At 36.0% G+C, this 13,925-nt stretch overlaps 1 protein-coding gene across 2 annotated transcripts in view; it reads right to left on the bottom strand.

Moving 5' to 3' along the window:
- The window catches only part of LOC149076971 (uncharacterized), a 59,683-nt gene that overhangs the window by 29,745 nt on the left and 16,013 nt on the right, over window positions 1–13,925 (bottom strand). Inside the window, exon 2 of one of the 2 annotated variants that reach the window (XM_089244698.1) lies at window positions 5,072–5,196. The exons of the other annotated variant lie outside the window; for it this stretch is intronic. The gene's annotated coding sequence lies outside the window, so the exon portion shown is untranslated. The remainder of the gene's footprint in view (window positions 1–5,071; window positions 5,197–13,925) is intronic. 2 annotated transcript variants of the gene reach the window in all.

Genomic DNA, 13,925 nt, shown 5'->3' with positions numbered 1-13,925 from the left:
ACACTATAAATTAATCACAGGGGGGCCCCTGAAAAGCTGGTTTGGGGGCTCGAAATCTAAATTCCAGCCTAAGGGCTCTGCTGTAGGATGTAGGAGCCTCTTGGTACATGCACATAACATGGTCCCGATGGGTCAAATGGGTCCCGATATGTGAATATCGACCCAATATCGATATATGATATATGATATCATATCGATATATGAATGTGAATATCGATATATCAATCGAACCCACTTCCGTAACAGAGTTTCCGTCACTCGGTTGCTTAGCAACAGGCCCTTTTCGAGTTTGTTTGTGATTTTATATTATAGAATAGATATAGATAGATGTCACTGGGGTTCTGGAATGAAAATAACGAGATAAACAAATTATCTTTCTTTCCTTGTGATAGAACCAAGATAATTGACATGCATACTAAAAGCATCATTAATAAGATATTTTTCTGTTTTGATTTGTCTCGAAAATAATCTAGAAATCTCGCTTGATCCGAATAATAATAATATTGTTATTATTCAGAATGTAATGTTCGATAATAACACACGTGACAATCTCTCAATATTATTTTATTTACTGTCATCGTTTCCCATTAGAAACAATAAATCAATTCAGTTTTATTGATATTCCATGTAACAAGGGATAAATCTTAAAAGATAACAATGATGATCGATAAAACCTGTATATTGATCTGAAAATCTCGTCTTTCCTCAGGTTTCTCCATCTAGAGTTTATTCGTAATTTAATTTAAATCCCAACAGAAATTTCCCCAGGGGGGAAAAATCCTCAGAATAATAACATCTAAAAAATCTCTGTTTTAAATCACGAGACGCTCATAAATATAGCATTAAAGTTTGTTTTCCTTTCGTTGAGTTAAAACTTTTCTATGGACTAAGTAGGAATTTTAAGTTTAAAAGGGGATTGAATTGGGTTTATATACATTTAAATTGACATTCAGTAACTGAAAACATGTGTACTGTGTTCTTGAAATGGAAATGTTTATTTTCACTTATGTCAGCGTTTCTCAATCTATTGCTTACGGACCAGACGTTGTCCACGACGATAGTATAGGTGGTCGTAGAACCTTCACTCGTACATCGGGGTGTCATAGATGAGACTTTAACAGCTCAAACCTCCTTCATCATCGATCCACCAATTAAATACAGCTGTACATTAAAGCTACGGTTGGTGTAAGAGAATAGGAGATGGTGACAATTTAAGAGAGTCATCTTATACCGTCTCTAAGATGTTGAAAAATTTATAAATGTGGTTGGAAGTACATCTTCACCGCGAGATTTACCGGCCATCTCCACAGGAACTAATGGGTGTCATATTTTGATGGTAATTGATGCTATAACTAATTATGTATGATAACTAGTTATAATACTCAGCGCTGCCCGGGTTGTCTTCAATTAATATGAGGATTGAAAAATCGACAAATCATTGTAAAGGAGTATGTATGTATGTTTGTTTAATACCGGTCACTGTGTTTTTCCGTTTAACAAAAAAGTAATTTTGCGGTAAACATAAAAATATGATAACTTGTATTATGGCGTGTAAGGTATGCAGCATGGAAATAAGCAATATATAGTATCATACTGCGAATTGTTAATTTTCATGCTGCACACCGGTATAAAACCAACAGTCAATTTTACTTGAAGAATAGTTGGCTCTAGAAATAATCTTGAAACAACAAATAAACTTCTCGTATAAAATTATACATAAACTGTATATGTTACTGTAATTGTGATAATTCGGTTATTACGCATAGTAACCGGTTATTATGCATACTTAACAATCATCTTGGTGAGTTTGACAGATTCGTAACTTTTGCCAGCGAATATACAAAATACCCAAGCGTCATTAATAAATTTGATAAATACTTGAAATTTATCGCCTTTATCTGTGATAATGCATAATACCCTAGTGCAATTGGTGAATTTGGTAAATATGAAAGAGATTCTAAATGAGTCTAGTATGTGTGAATATAATTGGATTTCGATAATGATAAATTTTACTATCGTACCCCGATATAATGATAGAATATATGTAGAATTATTATGTATATCATATAGCACGATTTATCATGTTTATTAGTGACGCGACGCTTGGGTATTATGCATAGTAGCCTGTAAAAGTGATAAATTTAGGGAAATTTATTAAACTTACCAAAATGCTCGGCAATTATGTATAATAACCGGATTTATTTCTCACACATTCACCGTAACATACACATTTCCCGCTCTGCTATGAACCTAGCGAAATTCGAGAATTTTGCATTAATTTCAAATGATACATTGTATCGATTTATTTGCATACTGTTTCAAATTACTAAGCACCTCGTTTATATTACCATAGCAATGCTTTGACCATTCATTACATTAATTCTACAAACAGAAAGTAGCAGCATCTAAATTTTTTTTGTGTAAGCACAACTGTATTCGTTTCTCTCCGATTCGGACGCCATGAATATTAACCAGACAAAATTAAATTCCTTTCAAAGCTTTTCCTTCCCTAGAAGTGAGATCGCGCAGTGAATTCGAGATAATGAATTCATCGAAATGCTTTTCACATTCCATTCCGATGACAAATTTTGATAATCCCCCGATTTCTCCGTGAAAATCGAAGAGAGTGAGTGGCGAAATTATGCGTTGGAATTTGCCACTTGCAAATTGTTTGGTGGAATACAAATGAACTATTATTCTTGCCAAGAGAGAGTGGTGGTCTTTAGTCTTACGTAAAACTTCCTTTGATGATGGAATTTCACGTTTATGCTCTCGGGTAGAAATTCTAACTGCGCGCACAAAATTGATTCGATTTGTTTTCGAGTGTAAAATTTCTCGCATCAAGTCTAAAAACGCAATTATGTGTATATAATTGTAGTGGAAATCCATTGCAAACGTTTTCTAGGATCTACCATAAAGCCGTTTCGTATTCAATCTTATAATCGTGTCCGGAAAATTCACCGACAACAATTTATCGCTAGGAAAATTCACCGAAAGTAGGCGCAAACAAAAGGTTTTCATCATGAATTTCACAATAGTGAGGATAAAGCACTATTGGTGCATAGGCGGAGATAGACTTGGAAGTCTGGGGGGGGGCGGCACGATGATGATGCCAATTCATATATGCATATATATGCATTAGATCAGTCAACTTCACCTTTGACGCTGGGGGGGGGAGGGGCAATGCCCCCCCCCTCCCGTATCTCCGCCCATGTATTGGTGTGATCCCGTATGAACGAGATTCAAGCTCGTAGGGAGGAGGGAAAGGTGCGTTGCATAGTATACTTCATTAATTGTTTGGCGTGGGGTCAACCCACTCATGAAATTTGTTCAGGGGGAACGTGATCTCAAATAGCCTCAGCCCAGGTTCCAGCACCTATGCTGGCACTTATACAAGGTTTTCATAGTGATGTTGACCATTGGTAGATAAAGCGCTACTGGTACAGTTGTTTTATCTGAGCCACCAATCACCGGGTGAAGCTTTACGAACTTTTCGGGCACAGAAGACATTGGGGAAAAATGTTCAATCACTACTGCCTCACTGGTTTAAAGCGCTCTCTATCGAAAAAAATTCGAAACTAATTTATGGGACATCCTGTATGTTTCACATCATGTAATAATTCAATCTGTGATGATTATAAACATAAAATATCAATTACTGAGAGGATTGAAAAAGTGACAAACCATTATAAAGGCATATAACTGTTATACATAATACTGGCATATTAAAGGATTGACAAACCATTGTAAAAGCATATACAAGTCAGAAACGCATTGCTAGGGAACCACGGTAATAAAAATAAACATTCCTAAAATGATTGTTGAGGCCCAAAAAAACCATTTTTGCCTGTGAGTTTTTCGCCCATTTCGGGCATTTTCCCTGCTCCGACATACTCGCCTATCGTTCAAGTTGGGCCCCGTTTAGTATTATGCAAAATTTGGCGACGATCGATCTAACATTGTAGATATGTATAGGAAACATACACGCACACACAGAAAATTAATTTTATATATATATAGATAATAACATGTCCTGACCAACTGATTCACTGACTGATTCATCAATCAATAGTGGCTGAGCCCAAAGCACTTAAAGCTATAAATATGAAATTCGTTCAGTATTATATTTTATAATATAGAGACTCGCCAAGACAGGATTTCTGCAGCACCCAAGCTGGTCATGAGGGATTCAAATGTTATTGGAGGGAATCATCGTCGAAAAATTTTCAGATTACCAAATCCACGCGAACGAAAGCGCGGGGTAACAGCTAGTACTAAATAACACTATCATAACACAAGAAACCTTATCTTTCAATTTACTCCATAGACAATCACTTAAAATTGAATATTTCTCTTTCCTTTCAAACTAAAACAATGCTCCATAGAAAGATAAGAAAATACAAATAAGGAAAATCAAGGATAAAGACAAATAATTAAAGGTAAACACAAAGAATGTACGAATGAATAAGAAAAATTCAATGGCTAAGTAGCATGTTGTTCCAAAAAAAATCATTACATTTTTCTCATCCTTTTATTGTCTTACTCGAAAAACAAAGTTAAATGGAAAGAAAAATATCTTGTTGGAATTTTTTTCTCGAACCAGGTCAATAATTTTGACAATGTCAAAATATTTCCTCTTCTTATCGTAACAAAAATAACGCATTATTTGTTATCTCGCAAAAGGAAATATCGACTTTGTTTTTAGAAAATGTTCTCCTTTTTCCTTTCGGGGGAAAGAAATATTTAAGAAACATTCTCTCATCGGGATTTCTATTGATTCCTCTCCTGGAATTACTGTTTATCGTGTTTCCACTCTCTCTTGAGGGAAAAATAACAAAGGGTGAATATTTTTATATGAAATATTACAAAAAGTGATTTTATATGTTCAATACATATATGAGATACGTTTTTTCCTCTGATAATATTCTGTTCATTAATTTCAGTCCGAATAGAATGTGTAATGGCCCGGTTAAAGTTTTAATACATCATTTTAGCTGTATGATAGTTACATTACTCATCAGTATGCCATTATTATTACATCGGAAAGTCCCTTTATTCTGGAATAACTCACGAATAATTGATCCTAGAAGTCTACTTTCAATTGGGAAAAAACATCGTGATAACTTGTAGACGTCGTGTACACTATACACATTCATATCGCCCAGTCAGAGAGAAAAAGTTCTTGTCCTGTCTCTCCTGAAAAAAAAAATCGTGCTTTTAAGAGCAATATTTGATGAGATATTTGAATTCAAAAAATTTGAAAATGAGGGAAAGAATAGCTTAGGAAGCTTAGAATGAGCTTGTGTCCGTTTTAGTTTATGCAATTCTTTCCTTCATTTTCAGCAATTTTTGAATTAAAATATACCAGGGAATATTGCTCTTGAATGCATAGAATGTTTTTTTTTTTGCACTCAGGAGAAACAAGGCAACAACTTTCTATACTTGGGTTTTTTCGAACTGGGTGACCAAATATAAAGTTTGAGTTTTTTTCATTTTGATAACTAAACAACCCCATGCAATATGAACGACATATCTGAGGTCAACACGTTATTTGGGTATATATATATCAGCCTCTACAATACAAGGTTACCTAACACACATATAAAGGGTGTCCCATCGAAACTCTGCACAGCCAAATTCCTCGCTCGGAATACATAAAAAATGCCCAAAGAACTGTACCTGAACGAACTATGGTTTTCGAGAAAAATGCGTAAGAGAGGTATGACGTCATATCCTGTGCGGGGGGGGGGGGGAAACTTTATTGGAAACATGAACATCGGTGTTTACATATGTTTACATAGGCAGATGTTCAAAATGTCCACCACTCATATCGAGGCATGCATGCGCGTTCCGTGGAATGACGTCAAGCCGTCGTTTGTATATATTGTTTATAATTTTTGTGATTGTGTTTTTAATCGGGTTGCTGTATTTTTGAAATATATGGCATCCATATTTCTTATGGGTATCTTTTTCTCAGCCACCTCGTTGGGCATTTTGCCTGTTGTGGCGTTGTATTTTTATTTGATATAGCACAGGATATGACGTCATACTTTTGTTTTACATTTTTCTCGAAAACTATGAGTCGTACAGGTACAGTTCTCTTGGCATTTTTTTTATGTATTCCAAGCGAGGAATCTGGCTGTGCAGAGTTTGAGCGGTCTTGATGGGACACCCTGTATACAGGATGTTCGGGCTGAATCCAAAAGTAATAGCATATAGTGAGAGAACGATACATGATTAGTTATGAAGTTGCATTGAAGAAGGCAACTCCTCCAGTAAAAAAAATTTAAAGGTTAATAAAGTTCAATTGTAAGCATCTTTAGTGGATCTGTAGATGCAGGGCTATGTAGTAAGGACTGTTTCATCCCTTTAAGGTCACGCTTACAGCCTTCATGACGTCAATGCTCAAACATTTTTTTCAGCACACAAAACGTGATGGAGTTTTTTGCATTTTTGTTGGTTATTCCACTGTTTTAAGTGAGTGGATATCTCGTTCATGGTGTTGTTTTAGTGCCACAGGTATGCACGTGTGGTATTTGTATCATCTATACACTAAGAAATGAATTCAATCCAAGAAATCTTTTTATGTTAGCATTCAAAATGATGATAATAGCTTCGAACATTTCCTATTAGGATTTATTTTTAATATTTGCTTCTCATGTTTTTATGTTGCAGTTGTATTGGTCACAACGAAGTCTCCAACAGCTACACTTGATTCATTTAAAACAAAAAAATATAATAAAAAATTATTATAAAGTTCAAAAAGATGATTATGAAATTATATATGTTTTATCCATCCATCTCTCTCTCAAGATAGCTTTCAATCAACCCATTAACTAACGTACGTGGTTCAACTGAAATGAATCCAAGAAAAATATTCTTAGTAGAAGTTACCCTCACAGGCAAAACTTCTTATTTTGAATGGTTGAACAAAGCAAGCCAGTAAATATATAGCCACTGATGGCGATAACCGAAAAGATTATTTGGGAAATAATTCAGTAAAATGGCCCGTGTATAACGATTGCAAACTACCGTAATTAACAGTGCAGCAAAGCACACCCGGTTCTGTTTGGACATGACGCCAGCTCATATAGACTCCGGCGAGTCATGAAACAGCCCTTATTATATAGCCTTGCTGCAAATGTCCAAACGGTACCCGGTCTCTATTTGTTAGCCAAATATATAGTTGCATTTAAGGTGTTAATGTAGATTTTTTTTTTTTTTTCAGAATCAGTCCATAGTGTTTTTTTTTTCTTTGATAAAAAGGACTGACACCAAAAGGAAAGTTATTGCACCACTAAACAAAGGAAGCATCGCAATGACCATGGCACGATTCCGTGTTTATACGACGGTAAGAACCTGCAATACAGAGGTCAACCTTTTTCTAGTCGCGAGCATTGCCTACACCCATCATCAAAAGAACAGCACTCTTACTGCAAGTTTGATACATGAATTCGCGAAAAATCAGTGTGATTTTAATCCTTGAATGCAATTCCTACAAGGTGTTTAATCTGTACGTTGATTAAGAGTGCTCGCCAGCATGAAATTAGACACGGGTAGCACTAAGGGTGCTTCAGGGAGCATCGTAGTGCTCGCGAGCAACAGGTTGAAGATGTCTTTTGAGATACATATCAGATAGATACATGATATGCTATATAATACATAATTCATACCTATAATCTTCCTTTCATTAATGAAAGTTATTTTGCTTGGCGAAAATAGGCAACTCCATAATGCTCAGGCGTACGCTTACAGAAACAATTTGTATGTTTTACACTAAAATTTAAATTTTTTTGTTTAACTTTTATGTTAATTATTTTATCTATTGTATCAAGTGTTATTTACAAAGAAAACTGCTTTATTTTCCAATCAAACACTCAAATGCTAAAATAAATAGAACAATGAAACAAATGATGTTTATTTTGAAAGCGGTAGAATCTTAATAAAGTTTCAAAATCAACTGTAAATGTTGCCGACAGATGTCACTATGCATTTGCCATACTTGTCCGAAAAATACGCTATAAACTTTACAAGCAGCCGTTGCAATCACATCACAATTGATTCAAGATCTGCACCTTTCGCAGCACAAAGATAGCGTAAACGAAGAATGTAATTTTCGGTTACCCTCTGTAGTGCGTTAACAGAAATGGACGAAAACGTCTCACAGATTAAATCTTGAAGCTCGTCCAATGTTGCAGGATCGTTCCGGTAAAAGTAATCACAGGGGGTGAATATGGAGGCCAATCCATGCCTGCTACTGTAAATGTGGAATAGCTTAAAGCAATGGCTCTATTCCAGAAACATTCCTCAAGAAAGGCAAACCCGCTGGTGTGGTCGCGGGCCCCATCTTGCATGAACCACGAAGTATCCGTCGATCCTCCAATGCTTGTATTGCAGCCACAAATTTTCCATGTATTTCAATTGTGTACTATTAAGTAGTTATTGTTTCTCGCAAGAAAAAAGGACCAATGATGTTTTTGCTGGATAATGCAGCCCAACCAGTAACTTTTGGGTAATGTAATGGATGTGCTGGCACAAATGCGGGTATTCAGAACCCCAAAATCACCGGATATTTCTGCTCACGTAACCATCCAGGTGGAAATGGGCCTCACCTGTGAACCATATGCAACCAACATCGAATCCATCATCGCCAATCATTGTGAGCATATCGTTCGCTGACTCCCCTCTTTGTCGTACAGCTCGATTATCTGGTATTGCTTGGTGCCATTGGAGATATGGGGGGGGGGGGTTTCCCCCAAACTTTTTCCACCCTCTGCGCCCCTTACTCTAATTAACTTTATCCGCGGCTCCCCAGAGCAGTTTAACAAAGAATTTCTTCAAAAATCCTTTGTTGCGCCGCCGGTCCACGGCGCCTCTGACAAATGTCCGCACTGGGGCTCACAGCTTGAAAGCCCCTATTCTACGGAAACGTGTGTAGGGTGTATTTCTTAGTATCCAGTGCATGCTGGATCACTTTAATCCGGAATCCGCTGCCACTCTTCGAATGGATTTCCTCGGATTGTTTCCTGAATAACTTCAGAAACTGTCGCAACTTTTGCATGAGTAACTGTAGATTGCCTGGGGCCAACATTTCCCAATAACTCATCAGTCACGCTGCCTGACCGTTGAAATTTAACAAAAAGCTGGTGAATTGTATTCACAGCAGGTCGTTTTTCAAATTTAAATCGGGATTGAAAACTGCGTTTTATTCCCGTAGGACTGCGATTTACATTGCGTGTGTGATACTCGAGTACCAGTAAAACACGTTGCGCTACGAAATACGAATATAACATAAGGTCTAATTAAAATTTTTCACGTTAGTAGTGAAAACCCATGATGAAGGAGATGTAGATCTAAAATTTAAATATTATTTGATCTGGCGCTCTGTATCACTTGTTCACGGTCACGGTCTTCCAGTACGCTGACCTGCGTTGAAACTGTCCGAAGACTTATCGCTCTATGCTTCACAGCGCTCTTTTTATAGATCTGCACTGTGACTATATGACGTATACAGCGTCATCTGTTGAAACCATTTATAACTAATTTTGAAATTCCTGTATCAGAATTTTCGAAATAAGCATACCACTATCTACCTCCGTTTCCGAGTTATTTAATTTTAAAGTAAGGCAGTCCTTTGTGGGAAACTAGGTATCTGTTGTTTTCTTAAGTCGTATTGAAAGAAAATTGCTTTTTACAAGTTCTGAGATTATTGAACGCAGTTCCACACACTTATTAATTAGGTCGTGGAATTCTGAAAAAAAATTTCGCTGAGCTTGACGTCACATCCCTTCCTTAAAGCCTAAAGCGTTCTCTCGAAAATAATACACCAAATATCCATTACGTTTTAGTGTTTAACATGTTTACTTCATAGTTCTTATTTAAATTTAAATGATATATGTATAAACTCAGAGGAAGTGATGTTAGACATAATGTAAAACAAAAATTGTTATAGACCATGGAATCGCAAAACACATTCATTCGGTGAAAATCGCAAAAAATACTTATGAAGGGTGTGACATCGGGTGGGAAAAAAACCAATAGTAAGTAGGAAAAAAACATTTATTTGACAGCATAATTACAAAAAAAAACAAAAAAACACAGCCACTACAAAATAAGTACAAAAACCACTTACTTGACAGCATGATTAAAATACAGCCTGTGCAGCACAGTTCAATGTCAGGAAGTAGACGAAGAGAAATTGATTACAGGAGAGATTTTGTATTCATCATTGCACTTTATTTTGTACACCACAGGCTGTGTGTGTGCGCGCGCACACACACACACACACACACACACACACACACACACACACACACACACACACACACACACACACACACACACACACACACACACAATCACGCTGTCAAATAAAATTTGTTTTATACTTATTATTGGCCCTTTTCTCCCTTTTGTCCCACTCGACGTCACGCCCTTCATAAGGGGTCAGGGGTCATTCAAGTATTGCGTCAGCATCGAGATGGGAGGAGGTTTCGGATTTGCTGACTTTTGATGACAGGGGGGGGGGGGGGTTTCAAGGTTGCTTACGTCATCAACCACCCCTTTTAAAGACATGAAATATTATAAGCTGCTGACGAAATTTTGACATGGGGAAGGGGGGGGGGTTAAGTATTTTGCTAACGAGGGAGGGGGGTCAAAAATGGCTGAAAATCTCCTTACGTAATACTTGAATGGCCCCTAAGTACTTTTTGCAATTTTCACCGAATGAATGTATTTTGCGATACCATGGTCTATAACAATTTTTGTTCGTCTTGATAGTTAATATCACTTCTCTGAGTTTGTCACCACTTCAAGGCAACACCCTGTACAAGTATTATAACTACCTCTTTATATGATTAAACTGCATCTGTCAAAACACTTTCGATCCATCCAAAAACAAAAATCGAACAATAAAACCTCAGTAACCACAAACAAACGAAATTCAGCTACAGGGTGTCGACAAATGCCATATTTATTATACGCCGAGTTCACGGCAATGCAGGCTAATGAATTGACGCTAAAGGCATCGTTGCATTCAACAAAAGACTTTCGAGCGCTACCTTTACGTCCTGCATCGTATTTTAGAAAATACGGATAATAATCACATTCCTCATGTTTATAATAATGGGGAAAAGAAAGAGAAGAAAAAAAAAAACCCCGAAGTTTTTCAATTTTGATTTGCTTTTCCTTGAAATCAGTAGAAAAGTCAGTTTCATTATAACTCCGAGCAATTACTGAGCTCAGCGGAGACTTTAGAAACGAATCTGAAATATGCAAATAAATGAACGATTTGCTCTTTCAAGCGGATTCCGACGATTCCTTCATTATTTCTAAATCTCGATGTTCGAATTATTTTATTTAAAAAAAAAAAAATGGCCATTCGATAAGACATCGAAAGATTGTGCCCGGGGATAAAGTACTGAAGAAAAAAAAAGATCTTACACCGGGTACGAAAGAAAAAAAGTAATTCTTAGGAGGCGTGTTTTTCGAGGAAATCTCTCTCTCTCTCTCTCTGAGATTTCTTGGCTTTTATTGTTCGATTTACTTTCACATAAATTTTTTTTTTGCAATTGTTTTTTCTGCCCGTCTTTGGCTTCTAAAGTATAGATTCTTTGCCGAAATATTACATTCTCGCTTCGTCTCGAAGCAAATATTGGAAAATTTTCACTTTTTTATATAGCTGTAGAGATAGAGAGAGAGAGATGGTGAGCATAAAATAAGTTTATATGTTGTGCAGGTTACTTATTATATATACACGTCCTTTTAAAAAAATCAGATCAACCCCCCTAGAGATTTATACTTGTGTGCTTCCCCCCCCCCTCCCGAAAGTTGGGGCTAATTACGCTCCTGTCCTCTTTTCCGTGACATATACAGTAGAAACTCTCGATAACGGACACCCATGGGTCCGAAAATTTTGTACGCTAAAATGTCCGTTAATTGACAGGAATGTATACTTAGGCCCTTCGACGTAATTGAAAACAAAAAGCATCTGTTATTGGGAGGTGTCCGCTAAAGAGGGAACGTGTTTGTGTGTGTGTGGAATGTGAGGGTTACTGCAGTTTTTATTATTTGAAAATTGAAAAGGGATCTCCTATCCACACGTGGGGGAAGCCAAAAATCTATCAACCTGATCTAAAGCAGGAGTTTTTACCTTCTGAGACAGTGCGGGCCAAAAAAGAAATTTCAGTGAAGCCCAGTGTGGCAGTAAGTCACACATACTGGGTATCTCTTTTCACAAAATGGCGTCTTAACAGGTGGACCTACGGGGCCCGAGGGCTTCTAGTGAAATAGGGAGCCCTACATCATTGGATAATTTTATTCATTGTGAGATCATTTTATCATTAAACATGAACTTTCATTAATTCTTTAATTATTATCTTATCAAATATGAATTCCTTCTTAATTCTGTGAAATTGTTTTCACCACTGAATACACTGAATATGAATTTTTCATTAATTCTGAGAAGTTATTCTAAATATAAATTTTTCCATGAATCCTGATAAATATCAGTCCCCACTCCCTAAAAACCATATTGCCTTTCGGTGTGGCGTGGGCCGCACGTTGGGAATCGGGGCTCCATATCCAAACAAACCCACCCAAAGGGGTGACTTGGCTATCACTTTGCGCTGATTTTTCTGCATAATTAAGTAACAAAACAATTATCCCTGTATAAACAAATAACTAAAAGCCCTCTTATTTTTCTCTTGTGGTGGAACTTTTAGTAAAAGAATATTAATTCATAGACGAGATAATACAAAAAATGTTCAAAATCTGTATCCGCCTCAGTTTATGACATTTTTGTTCTGTATTCATCATCTGTAAAAATGCTATCCGTTAAGGTGAATATGACAATTTTTTTTAATTATAAAATTGGCGGATGCAATGTACAATTTGATTCCAGTTGATGCACATTTCGCCTGCAACTACTGAGTGATCGAAACAGGCCATCTTATTTCATGCTCAACCTGCAAATATTTGATTCCTCGAACATCTTACGAATTTCAAATATAATTTAATCTCGTGTCATTTCAGTCATACAAGCGTCTAATATGTGATTATGAATTCCTGACTTTTTTTTTAAATTAAAAAAAAAAATTTATAACTTTTCAGGAATTTTTTTTCTTTGAATAGTATATCTGTAAAAAAAAATTTAGTGTCAAGAAAATTTTGAACATCCCCCATTTTTTTTTTTCCTGCGACTTATTTAAAGTGATATTTCAGCATTAATTCTTCTTGAAGTTTCTTAAATATTTGCTTTTTGGGTCTTGACAGTTTTGACAGCTTAATCCTCTTTTCAACACCTTCTATAAAATAAAATAATATCGAAAAATTCCATATTTTATGTTACATTTTCTTTCATCGAGTTCTTTTCATGAGAAGATTCTTTTCTTTTTGAATTCTCACATGAGAGAATATTTTCCCTTGAATATTTCCTCTTCATTAAATTTTTTCACAAACATATAATTTTCTAAAAGGGGAAGTTCGTGTAAATTTTAATCAAACGGTAAATCCAAAAATAGAACATTTTCACGGATTTTAAATAACATTCAAAACCGGTGGATGTAAACCCACTTGATTTTGGCCAATATTTAATTAAAAACTGACTTTGGAGAATCTTTCCGAAATTATATTATTTAACGATTAATCAGCAACTCAGTTTTAATTAATTATAAAATGGTTTTAGAAACTAACTTAATATTTATTGCTATCCGTTTCTTTGTTTGAATGGCTAATGTCAGATAATTGGATTACTGTAATGGTGAGTGCCTTTCTTTGATAATTTCATTTAGAAATAATGGAATGGAATTTTGCTTTTCACTTTTGAAGGGAATTGTCATTATTTTGTGCTTCATGAAGAATTACTTTCAGGGGACTGTCTTCGCTTGCGATGTAAAATACTGGAATTTTGTGTTTTTTATTACTAT

The sequence above is a fragment of the Pholcus phalangioides genome, unplaced genomic scaffold (genome assembly GCF_987345545.1).
Source record: "Pholcus phalangioides strain wild (caught in Gottingen) unplaced genomic scaffold, Ppha-v1.0 ptg000015l_1, whole genome shotgun sequence".
Lineage (NCBI taxonomy): Eukaryota > Metazoa > Arthropoda > Arachnida > Araneae > Pholcidae > Pholcus > Pholcus phalangioides.
This window is presented reverse-complemented; position numbering and strand designations above follow the sequence as displayed.